Below are 12,857 nucleotides of genomic sequence, written 5' to 3' on the forward strand. Positions count from 1 at the left end.
AGTCTGCTACAAACATTGCAGCCAGTAGGCCGCAGTAAGACCTTCTAGCACGTTCCGGAGTGAAACCAAATGATCCGGGGGCCACGTACCGCAGTAAATATAACAGACATCCTTTCCCAGAAGGGCACATACGCTTCCATCGTTTGCATCAGAGGAGAAACAGGGTCAAAAGTCCCCGCCACTATGAGGACGACGCAGGCACATGGCCACCAGCAGCCCACACATCACCTTTCCGTTTGTACCATGAACTGCAAAAGCAATCAATTGCTCCGGTGGCCCTCAGCCACTGCACGAAAGAATCCTGACATGAAGCCGGTTGACAGCCAAGGCAACAGGCTCCCAAAAGACAGGGGCTTGCCCCAGATCATAACCCGCAACGGGCAGAGCCAGGACCCACGTCTCAGGCCCCAGGGCCACCTCCGTGTTTCTAGCAAACCACGCTTCCCTGAGCAGAATCCAGCCTGCAGGCCGTGTTCTCACGTCTGTGTGTGCGCTCCAGGGAGCGCCGGCGTCTTCACCAAGACAAACAGGCCCCCGCAAGGTGTGGGATGACTCGTGAGTGTGTCCGTGTGAATGCTTACATCCCCTCCCCCGGGTGGGACCCCCAGTCTCGGGATCCACCCGGCAAGGAGGAGGTTCTCAGAACTGCGGCCTACAGTAGAGAAACTTGAAGGGAGTAAGGAGACAAGGGACTTTGCTTTGGCAGACACAGTCTAAAACGGGGGAGGGAGAGCCAAGCTCCCCAGCATCAGCCCACTGTTGAGCTATCAACACTGGATCTGTTTGGCAGAATGAACATAGCCCCGGTTACACTCAGCTTCGGGGGTCCAGGGTTACATGGCCTGTGGGATCTGCACACCCCACGGAGGACACGCCTCACGTCGCTGGTGACTTATATCCTCATGTGTACATCATACGACACGACACTGTCAGCGACCTTCTGTTCACTGATTGATTTTGTCAAGTTGTGTTTATTTAAGGACTCTCTCTACCCCCACATGGGGCTCGAACCACAGCCCCGACATCAAGAGTCACATGCTCTCCTCTGACCCAGCCAGCCAGGCACCCAGGTCATCAATCTTTTAAGACAACGAAAAGAAGTTTTGCTTTTGGGGTGTTTCAACTGTGCAGCTCTTCCCCAAGACAAGGACGGCGATGGCAAAACAGTGCATGTGCTTCCGCAGCACTTCTGTGCCCCCCGGGTGGCAGCTCGAGGGGGGGCAGTCCTGGGCCGCAAGCTTGCTCTGACCGCCAGCCAGCGCGGCCACCCTGCTCGAGAAGCTTCCTGCAGGCCTGGGGCGCTCAGAAAGGCCGGCACCACCATCTGCACTCAGAGGGGGCGGGCGAGGAAGGCAGACTCTGCTTGGGCACAGAGGTGCTCGGATCCTGGGCCACCACCTGGTGACGGGAAAGCAGTTACCCGATGCTGGAAAGCGAAGGCGATCAGAACCTAGCTGAGACCAGTCTGGGGCTCTATATAGGGATTTTTTGTTTGTTTGGGGATTTTTTTTTTAAAGATTATATTTATTTCTTTGACAGAGAGAGCACACAAGCAGGGGAGCATCAGAGGGAGAGGGAGAAGGAGAAGGAGGCCCCCCCCATGAGCAACAAGCCCAACATGGGGCTCGATCCCAGGACACTGAGATCCTCACCTGAGCCGAAGGCAGATGCTTCCCCGACGGAGCCACCCTGGTGCCCTCGTGTAGGTATTTTAAATTAAAGAAAGATCCTTAGATGCTAAAATATCTTTCACAGTGCCCTGCTGCTCGGGCACTGGCCAGGACAGAGCACGCACATGCACGAGGCATTCGGGGCGATGGCAGCTGGTCCTCCCCATCCTACATTCCTTCCCCAAGTGTGCTGGATGAACCTCAATGACCCCAGAGCCACTCATGCTGCTCCCAGCCGGAGGAGACCAACGTGTAGACTCACAGGGACAGGCTCCCCTGCCCACTGACTTCCGGTCTGCTGCCACCAAGAGGCGGCACGGGTAAGAGAAGTGAAGGGTGGAAGGAGGATGACAGCGGGATTTACTCCCCTGGCTCTAGGGAGTTACTTGGCTGCATCACGCCAGCGAAGGCCGTGCCCCTACCGAGGGCCTGTCACCCCAGCTCCTCTCTTGTCGGAGTCCAGACACCGGCCCCTTTCCTTCCTGCCTTCCGAACCAGGGGTGAGGGCAGCTCCCTAGAGGAGCCAGCCATCGGCCCTGCCTTGGGGGTGGCTGGGGTGGGCATGCACTACCCTCACCGGTTCCCAGTACCCCTGGGTCCAGCGCTGCAAATACCGGGTCCAGTATTTGCCTTTAGCAAATACTCCTCTGTTGCTTCGGCCAGAGTGTGCCAAGTGTCTCCTGCCGGGACAACGACTTGGCAAAATGAAAACCAAATCGATCACCCTAGAATTTCACTCTTGGAATCTACGTGCCACAACAGGCGCAGAGTAATAACCCCCTGTAATTTCTCCAAATCACAGAGGATAGCCGGGGAGGAGGGTGGAGAAAATACCACCACCACTTCCCTGGGAACGTACTGCGTGCTGTACACCCTGAGAGACCAGAATTCGTCTTCCTAAAAAGTAGAATAAGCATCCAAATGGGAAAACGCGATCCTGGCGTCCAAAAAGTGTGCAGTTTCTAAAACTATTCTCTGCAGACTTCCTTTAAAAGTGCATCATCAGTGACGACTATTGTGTTTCCGTCACATCAACCGTGCATCCCAATTACAAACAGGACAACAGCGTGGATAAAGTTTCCAGTTTTAGAACAGCCGGGCGAAACTACATCTTACCTAAGACACTTCAGGGTGCGCGACAACCACGGGGGATGAATTCAATTATTATGACAATAACACTGAATCAAAATTTCTAAGAATTTAAGACCTAGCATCCCGAAGACTCTCAGTGTTTCATACCAGGTCAGGGTGACCTGCAGGAAATTAGAAACATAAACTGAAGTTTCAAATCTAAAAACTATGAGATGTCTCATGGGGAGGGGGGGTGGTGAGGGGATGGCCAGCAAACCTAAAAGATGTAATGAGGGGGGAAAAAAAACCCACTGATAACAAGCACTGACATTCTTTCACCGCTGAGGGATCATCAATATCTACAACGTTGAAAATGAAACAGAAAAGGGATTTTAACAAATTAAATGTGAACCATGTGTGACCAATATAGGTTTTTTAAAAAACAGCGAAGTGTGTTTCACCCAGGGATCTGAGAGGAACACGTCTACAGGACTTCATCTCAAGCCAAATAATCATGTGGAAGCTCCTGGTGGCGTTACCACGGACCTGGGTTCCAGCAGCAGGGTGCTCTTTACTTTCCCAGGCCTCAGCCTGTTGCTACAGGTCCCAGAGTTGCAGCACTTTCGAAATTTTGCAACACGTATGAGGCAGGGAGCAGGTAAACAGTGTCTTTTTCTTGGGAAACCGGGAGGGGATCCAGGTACAACAGCCTCAGGCTTCACCTGGTAGCTCTTCCTGCACATAGTGTGCAGCCAAGGGACGAGTTTACATTTATTGGTGAGGTTATCTGATTAATATCTAGTCATTTGCAACCACGACAAAGGTAGGGGCTATTCCCATCTTTGCTCATGACCTGGTGCTGACACCAACACGGGTACCCAAGAAACACATCCTCTCCTCATGCATGCCACACCTGCGATGGTACGATGGAGAGCGAAGAAGCATGAGGCTTCGCTGTGTATGTTTTTTCATAGAACACTGACTTGGGAACTAAAACATGTTTTACTATTCAAAGGAAAAAGTCAAGCAAAGGGAGAACAATACCAGTGAAAATCATGAGCTGTGACAATTTGTCCTTGGAACAGCTAAAAATTAAAAACACCGATGATACCAAGCGCGGGTCCAGATGTGAAGCTGCCGCAGTGTGGCAGATTGTGGGGACAGGTGCAAATGAGCCAAACACTTCAGAAAATAGTTGGGCCATTTTCATATAGAATTACATATACCCTTATCATGGGATCCTACCATGCCAGGCCTAGATGCTTACCCAAAAGAAATGAATTCCTATATCCACACAGAGACTTGTCCAAGAACGTTCAAAGAGGCTTTATTCATAATACCTTAAAAAATGCAAATTATCCAAAACCCACCGGTCACTGACTGGATAAACAAACTCTCTCTCTCCATAAAATGGAATACTACTTGGCAATCAAAAAGGAATGATACTACTTGGCAATCAAAAAGGAATGAATTACTGATACACACAACATTGATGATTCTCAAAAACATTACACTGAGTGAAAGAAGTCAGAAACAAAACTATACTCTTCTATGATTTTGTTACTAGGGAATTCTAGAAAAGGTGAACCTGAGAAAATACCTCAGTGGTTGCCTGAGGATTCGAGTGAAGAGAGAGAAGATGGATTCAAAGGGGCACAGGGAAACCGTGGTGATGAAGATGCCCTGGGGGCCGCTGCAGTAGCTGGTTACAGAGAGGTACACATATTAGTGCACACTTTGGATGGGTGCGGCTTATTATAAATTAAATTGTGCCTCAATCAAGTTGATTTCTTAGGAAAAAGCAAACTATAAATTTTAAAAATGCAAACAGAAGGGGTGCCTGGGTGGTAGCTCAGTGGGTTAAGTGTCTGGCTTTGGCTCAGGTCATGATCCCCGAGGGATCAAGCTCAAGGTGGGCTCCTTACTTGTGCTCCCTCTCTCTCTCTCTCTCTCAAATAAATAAAATCTTTAAAATAAAAAGAATTTCAAAAATTTAAAAAGCAAACAAAACAACCTAACTGGAAGAATAAATTGGCAACATAGCTTTACAGGGAAAAGGATTCTGTCACATGGCTTCTGAACTCAATACCAGCTGTCCATTCTAGTGGAATGTACACTAAAGACTAAAGGAAAGAGGGGGAAATACTATATTTCGATCTGACTTATTATATTAATAGTAACAGTATAATTTTGAAGTTATCTTATGTATCTTGCAGAATAGAGCAAAAGGTGAACAGTGTTACTAGAATTCACAGCATTGGAAGCCAAGCAAAGACCTACAAAAACAAAATCACAGACTTTAAGAAACCCCAAGTTCTAAGTTGATGTGACTTGGAAACATCAATGACCTTGTTATTCTGTTTTCTCTTAGTTCTGTCCACTGAAAGCCCTGAAGATAATTAACACCCCAGCCACAATGAACACACACCAGCATCCAGATTCGGCTTCTCAATACCATTCACCTCTAAAAGGAATCAGAGCTTTTTGGAGAAATGGATGAATCCGTGGCTAGAAATGAAAAATAGAAGCTAAACCTAGGACGCCTCTGTGCAAGAGAAAGCAAGAAGTCCTCAGAGACTAAAGGGGACATAGACAAAGGACAGGAAAGGCAGCCTAAAGGGGCCTTACTGGCCAAGTCTGGGATAATTTGAGCATCAAAACAATGACCGCCATTGATTATAAAACACTGAATAAAAACCTGAGTCCACAAGGATATTCACAGAGATTTACTTGCCACCATTAGAGGCGATTATACACCAATCCTTTTCTCTGCGAATCGGCCCTACAGTTCCTTTTTAAGAACTGTAATGCCAACTAATGACAGAATTAGAAAAATCACCATTTTGCAACCCCCCAGAGAAATGATTCAGGCAAGAATCATCAATGGATATGCACACGGTGCCAAATTATCTCCCCCTAGCTTACAGGTTAATCACAAAGGGAAAACCATACCCTGCGGTGGAGAGATGAGGCATCACCACCTTAGGCCAGGGTTCGAACTTAGCATCACCCACAACAGGACAACCTGGTAGTTCGGGCGGCCTAGGAAGCACCCAGCACCACCTGGCAACTGTTTCAACGAGCTTGAACCTAAACAAGCAGTTGGATTTGACTTCCAGGGATACAGGGCCAAGCTGAACAACATCACAAGGAAAGACTCAGCCAAGTTCAAGATGTGAGCCTCCCCTAAAACAACAGGCCTTGATCTTTTCAAAAAAAAGGGGCTTTGGAGGCTGGTAGGATCATTCCAGACTGTAAAGACAACAGAGATATTAAAAATCCAGTTGCAATGCCTGTACCTTCGCTACATCTTGGTTTTAAAAAGCCACAAAGTTATAAAAAAGAAAAAACACTTTGGGGTACAATTGGAGAATCTGAATACAGACTAACTAGATGCTGTGGGGAATTATTTTAGATTTTCTTAGGCGTGGTAACGTGCTGCGCTTATACAGGAGAGAATGTCTTTGTTCCCAAGAGATTCACGCTGATGGTTTAAAGGGTAAAGCGCCGTGATGCCTACAACTTTCTCTTAATGGGGTCTCATGATTTTTACATAAAGACGAACTTAACATGGTAATGACGACTGATTCTAGGTAGTGGGGTAGATAGGTAGTCTCTGTACTATTCTTGCATCTTTTCTGTATATTTGAGTTTTTCCATCAGAAAAATATGAGAAGAGGGGGAAGCAGCAGTGGTGACAGTCCTGCCGTTTGTAAAGTCGGTTATCCTGGGCAGAGCCAGTACCTCACCCATCTGCACCAGGTGTATTGAGCTGAACGGTGCCCTCATCTCAGTACCCTCAGAATGTGATGATATTTGGGAAACAGGGTCTCTAAAGAGGCAATTAAGCTAAAACGAGGCCATGAGGCTGGGCTCTGATATCCTAGAGAGGAGATTGGGACCCAGGTACCCACAGAGGGAAGACCATGTGAAGACACAAGGTGGCCACCTACCAGCCAAGGAGAGAAGCCTCTGAAGAAACCAGCCCAGCAGACACCTTTATCTCACATTTCTAGCCTCTAGAACTGTGCAAAAATACATTTGTTTCGTAAGGCCCCCCCTGCCACCGCCCCAGTCTATGATGCTTGTAATGCCAGCCCTAGCAAACTCATCTAATAGGGAGGATTTCCAGGAGAAGGACAAAGACTGTTCCTCTAATGTGCACAGAGGAACAGCCCGGCTTCTTTGTGCGTATTACCCATTTACTGACGGAGAAGACCATGAGCTCCCAGGATACCGCATCTGTGTGTGTGAGTGTGTGTGTGCGCGCACGCACGTGCGTGGGGGGGGGGGGTTGGAGTGAAGACAGCTATTTGGGATGACTTAACGTCTGCTACATCAGCTGGGGAATACCCAGACATCCTGCCTCTCAGGTTCTCTTACACTCACAGGACGTCTCCCAGAGCCAGCGCTGTCTGGGGACCTCCTGGTAGCCTGGGTTTACCTCCGCAGAGACACTGAAAAGGCACACGTCTGTCTGCTGCCAAGGAATCAGACATCGAGCAGAAATGTGTCGAGGACATTAAAATCATCTCTCCTTGAAACAGAAGAAACCTTCTCATGTTTTGTCATCAGGGTTCTTACTGATTAAAAAGCGGGAGGGCGTTTAAGCATGAAATTAATGGTATGCAATTTTTAGCCTTTTTGGAAACCCCCACCCCCACCCCACCCCCAAAAAAAGCAAAGGCAAAACTGGTAGGAAAGGCAAGAGAATGAGGTCTCCTCAAATCTCTTTTGCCTCCATTACCTGAATCGTGCCTGGGGTTATGAGGACAAAAGGTCAGTTCTGGAATCTTGGGGTGTGGGAGCTGGAAAGGGCCTTAAATCTCCTGGTGGGCTTTCCTCACTCACCTAAACTCCAAAGGGCAGAGCCCACTGAGAGCACACAGCTGGTGGCCTGACCCCGGGCTCCTTGCCACAGCTACGCAGGCCTCTCCCCACCCTGCCCGTCACTTGGGGGCCTTCCCTAGCTGTGCTGGAACCCCATCCCACGGCCAGAACTCCGACTCTTCCCTGGGAGACAGCAGTGAGGACGGGAAAAGATTTTGCTGGCCACTACCCACAGTTTCTCAACCTTGGTTGGCCCTATCAGCACCTGGGGCATCCAGGGCAGGGTGCTCCTCTGTTGTGGGAGCCATTCTGTGTGTTGCAGAAGTTTAGCAGCATCTCTAGGCTCCAACCACTAGATAACCAGTAGGACCCCTCACCCAAGTGGTGACAACCATATCTGCAGACATTGCCACGTGTCTCCCGGTGGGGAGAACGAGGGGGGTGGAGGGAGATGACAAAAATCACCTCCAGTTAAGAACTACTGCCCTGAAGCAGGATAAACTACTAAGTTCTGACAGGTGGATCTCTAACTCCAAGCCCAATTTGAATGCAGGACAGCCCCGCACACATCACTGTCTTTACCCCCACACTTAGTCTGCACCCCGTAAAAACCCTGCCCACAAGCCAGGTGATCCCGGCTCCCCAGGCAGTGCTGAGGCCACGCGCTGGGTGCCTTGGTCCCCCTTCCTACCAAAAGCTGCAATAGTGACCCGCTGGCCCCATGAGGTCGGACAGTCCTGGGAGCCACCTCAGAACTGCCTGCAAAGACGCTCATCCACGGCGACTAAACACAAACCAGGCCCAAAACTCTCGATGCAACCCCCAAATCAAGCTCAGGGACCACAGGAGGAAAGCCCTCTTCTGGAAGGATCCTTGCAAAGACCGCAACAAGGTAACTCAACTGCATCTGCAAACATTACCGATAAACAGCCCAACAATTCTCTACCCTGGACTAGTTACTCCCCCTGTTCCTGAAGCGACTCACAGGGGGATTAGGGCTCAGAGGAGGCCTCGCCTGCAAAACCCCACGGATTACAGGTTTGTTCTTAATTTTCATAAAGCCTTCCCACATCTGGTGGTGAGAACAGCCCCTCCCCACCTGCTAATGGGAGCTACACCCCTGACTCCCCGGTTACGCCGAGCTTGCCCCCAAGGCCAGGCGGCCCAGTGCCCACAGTCCAGGGAGGGCTTTGCCACGTCTGCTTAAATGACAGTGAAGCTGCAAAGTGCGTGGTGCCTCCTGCTTGCAGGCAGGCTTACACCCGACCCCTGCTCCCCCCTGCTGCCATCAGAGCCCATGGAGTCCACCCCTAGGAGGGCGGCCCACCCCAACCAAGCCCCCAGCCTCTCCTGGGTGCTGACCCCCCACTCCGCTCCCTGCCGCCAGGCACTCCCTGCCCCAAACCCCCCGTCACAGTCTCCAGTCTCCCCACTCCCATTTTCCACAGCCCCCAAAGGATATGCATGGCACCCTACCTTCCAGGCCTGAGACACGCGCTGCACGGTCTTTACCGGCCCAGCATCCCAGCCTCCCCGCAGGGCCTGCCCCTTCCCTGTGCCTCAGGTTCCCCTAACTCACCTCTGTGCACCCCTGAGGTTGCTTAGGTTATGGTCCCCCCCTCACACACACACACACACACCCTATGAAGTAGGCTGGGAGGATGTGGGAGTCTAGATCTTTGTTTCCCTGTCTGTGCAATGGGACAACAAACACCCACTTTGTTTTTTGGGTGTTTTTTTTTAAAGATCATATTTATTTATTCATGAGACCTAGGGAGAGGCAGTGACACAGGCAGAGAGAGAAACAGACTCCCTGCAGGGAGCCCGACGTGGGACTTGATCCCTGGACCCCAGGATCACGACCTGAGCCGAAGGGAGACGCTCAACTGCTGAGCCACGCACCCAGGTACCCCCAATCACTCACTCTGCAGAGTGCTGAGGTCACGCAGCAACACAAGAAAACCCTTGACAAAGAGGAGCTAGTGTCTGAAGCAGGAAGAAGACAGATGTCAGCTCGGAGGCTGCACTGAGCCGGACGTGCAAGAGGGACAGTGCCAGTCAGTCCCCCTGCCCAGAGGGACGGACTCCCGCGGGGGGCAGCCCCAGGCCAACATTGTTCCCTAGTGCTCAGAACACTTGAGTAGTTTTGTGTTTTCAACCCCCGTTCTTTTTCTTTTTTTTTTTTTTCCCTGTCTTTTTCTTTTTTGGCTAGAGTCAGTACCATCTGTGAATTATACAGCAGAGGCCAGGTTTTCGATAATTTGAATAAGACCTCAGGGAGTCTGAACTAAACATATGTCCCACAAAAATATAAAGTAATTCATAGGCTTTCATCTATTAATTGGGAAAAGGGGCTTTTTATCAATGTCTAAATTTTTATGAACAGTCAAAGAAACGTCTGGTTCTTTCCACCACAGGCAACAGGGCAAAAAGACGTCTTCCAAAGTTGTTGGCCTCCTCCCCTAGATAGAGGCGAGGAGGGGCATATTAGCAATCAGAGAGAGTAAAGGCAACAGACGGTTTTTAAATAAAAATAAGAGGTGGGGCACTTGGGTGGCTCAGTTGGTTAAGCAGTTAAGCATCTGACTCCTGATTTGGGCTTAGGTCATGATCTCAGGATCCTGGGACTGAGCCCAGCCTTGGGCTCTGCACTCAGCAGGGAGTCTGCTTCTCCATCTCCCTCTGTTCCTCCCTTACCTCCACCCCCACACGTGCTCCAAATTTAAAATAAATAAAATCTTAAAAAAAAAAAAAAAAAAAGGAAAAAGGAAAAAAAGGAGGTGAGTGTATTGGTTTTTCAGAGCTGTCGTAACAAATACCACAAACTTGGTAGAAACAGGCCAGAATGCTGAAATCAAGGGGCCACCAGGACTGTGCTCCCTCTGAACGCTCCAGGGAACAGCCCTCCTTGTCTCCTTCCAGGTCTGGGTGATCCTGGGAGCTCCTGGCCTGCAGCTGCTCCGGTCCCATCCCTGCCTCATCGTCACACAGTGCTCCTCCTCCCTGGATGTCTGTGTCCTCTCCACTTACACAAGTTATTGAATTTAGAGCCCACCCGAACCCAGTACAATGTCATTTTAACTACTCACATCTGCAAATAACTTATTTCCAAAGGAGGTCACCTTCTGAGATTCCAGGAGCAAATGAACTCTGGGAGAATATACCATATATCCCGTTACCATGATGACAGAGGAAGATTGGAGAATTTTCTAGAATCATCAGAGCTAAAAAGAACATCAAAGATCCCACAGATGGTAAATGGGCTTCTTCTCTGATACCAACCCCAAAGAACTGGTGGTCTGGTGATGGCCTCCAGAAGTGACGCTCAGAGATGGAGCCCCGACCCTGCATCTGCTTGCCCCTGCGGCCCCTGAGGGATGCCCACCATGCCCACCGTGGGGGTGGAATATGGGACTGATGATGAACTCCACGTCTCTGTTCTCCCTGAACTGATTCAACACCCTCAACTTTGCAGAGGCAGAAACTGAGCCCATGGAATGTGTGAGTCACATCTTAGTGGAAGAAGCAGGACGAGAGGCAGTCACAACAGTGAGAGATACAAGCTCCCTGCATTACAGACGAGCTAGGTGCTCTGGGCAAACACTGGAAATCAGCGGATGGTCTTCACTGGCAGAAACTGGTTTCACCTACTTAATAAAGTGTTTTACTAATGTAGGTCAGTAAACTTCCTTCCTTCAACAAACATCAGTGTGTGATTCTCACAACACCAGAAATGAGTCCTAAGAATACCTAGTTTAGTTGTAAGAGACCATATAAAGGAATATGGAGGTACCCTTCCCCCCCCCCCCCCAAAAAAAAAAAACCAGCGCCCATAGTATTATGGTTCCACCGAGGGAAGAGAGACTCAGCCCAGGCTGGGCAGAGAACATCACAGAAGACTTATTGGAGGAGGAGATCCCAAAGTTGAAAGGATGAACAGGAGTCATCCAGGGATTAGAGAAGAATAAGGCCCTAACTAAGAGCATGAGCGAAAGCCAGGATCAAACTTCATTAACCTTCTTAAACCAGTGCTCTGTTGTAAACTATGTGGTTTTATGTCCTTTGGAGAAAGGGCCCCACAACATGGTCTTTCTTGAAACGTGGCACCTGAGGTCTGCATGACTCTCCTAAATTGGCATTTTACCAGAAGCAGAATGATAAAACCAGCTGAGTTTCCATTTTTGCCTTGGCTGTCAGGGTACTCGACTGCAGCACATATAATCAGCTTAAGAATCTGGAATAATTGCTTTGCCCTCTCTCCACAGAGTAGGTCTATTTTGTACTTTTACACATTCAGCCTTACTGTAACACGTCTTACGTACCTTATGTTAACCTTATTAAAGGGAAGTGGGATATGAATTATAAGGATGCTGGTAATGAATATGTGCCCCTGTCTATGTAGACATGGACCTGGAAATCTAAAAGCTATCACCCATCATCCCCTAACCTTACATCAGACTCCACACGGCTAATCTTCTTCAAAAACCCAAACATACCACCCTCGCAGACTCACTTTACTCACTGAGAGAATAAAATGGAAGGGTCTGAGTTACAAAGGTTGAACGTCCAACCACCGAAGACCTCATTCTCCTTTACCTTCCGCAGCCCAGCAACCTCCTGGGCAGGCTTCTCCACCTCAACTGGCCCCATTGCCAGCAGACACTCAGGGGACCCACTCTGGGGACCCACTCTGGGGACCTGGGGTCGGGGCTGGTAATTTCACTCTTTGCCCAGATGTAGGCAATACAACTGTCTGGGGACAGTGAGCCAGCCAGAAATTATTTTTTAATTGCTTGCTGCACACGGAGCACTTGCTAAGTGCCACTGGAGATAAAGCACAAGGCACCGCCTTGGACATCAAGGGATTCATCATCTGGGGCCTAGAGACACAGGGCCTGCCCCCAGGGTCCTCATACTGCACAACTCCAGAAGGTGCCATTTCAGAGGCTCCAGCTTTAGGCCGCCGTCCCAATGCTGGCTCTGCGAGACCATGGAGCCTGACCACCAAGCTACTGAACCAACCTCCTCAGTGGTTATGAGAATCGAGACATAAGACATGTGAGGTCAGGGACACCTGGGGGGCTCAGTGGTTGAGCGTCTGCCTTTGGCTCAGGTAGTGATCCTGGGGTCCTGGGATCAAGTCCCACACTGGGCTCCCCGCAAGAAGCCTGCTTCTCCCTGCCTGTGTCTCTGCTTCTCTCTGTGTGTCTCTCATGAATAAATAAAATCTTAAAAAAAAAAAAAAAAAAGACATGTGAGGTTAAACTAAAAAGTACCTAACACATA

The 12,857-nt window shown here is 49.4% G+C and overlaps 1 protein-coding gene and 1 long non-coding RNA gene across 10 annotated transcripts in view; one reads left to right on the top strand and one right to left on the bottom strand.

The window, feature by feature from the left end:
* FOXN3 (forkhead box N3) overlaps positions 1 to 12,857 on the bottom strand; it is a 393,402-nt gene that overhangs the window by 183,852 nt on the left and 196,693 nt on the right. The gene's annotated exons all lie outside the window — the stretch shown is intronic.
* LOC111097135 lies at positions 1,647 to 7,258 on the top strand. Of its 2 annotated transcripts, none has more exons than XR_005363666.1 (3): positions 1,647 to 1,702; positions 4,309 to 4,457; positions 5,113 to 7,258. It is a non-coding gene; the product is annotated as an uncharacterized LOC111097135 (long non-coding RNA). The 2 variants fall into 2 exon arrangements; XR_005363667.1 differs by lacking the exon at positions 1,647 to 1,702 and adding an exon at positions 3,077 to 3,399.

Source organism: Canis lupus, chromosome 8 (genome assembly GCF_011100685.1).
Source record: "Canis lupus familiaris isolate Mischka breed German Shepherd chromosome 8, alternate assembly UU_Cfam_GSD_1.0, whole genome shotgun sequence".
NCBI lineage: Eukaryota > Metazoa > Chordata > Mammalia > Carnivora > Canidae > Canis > Canis lupus.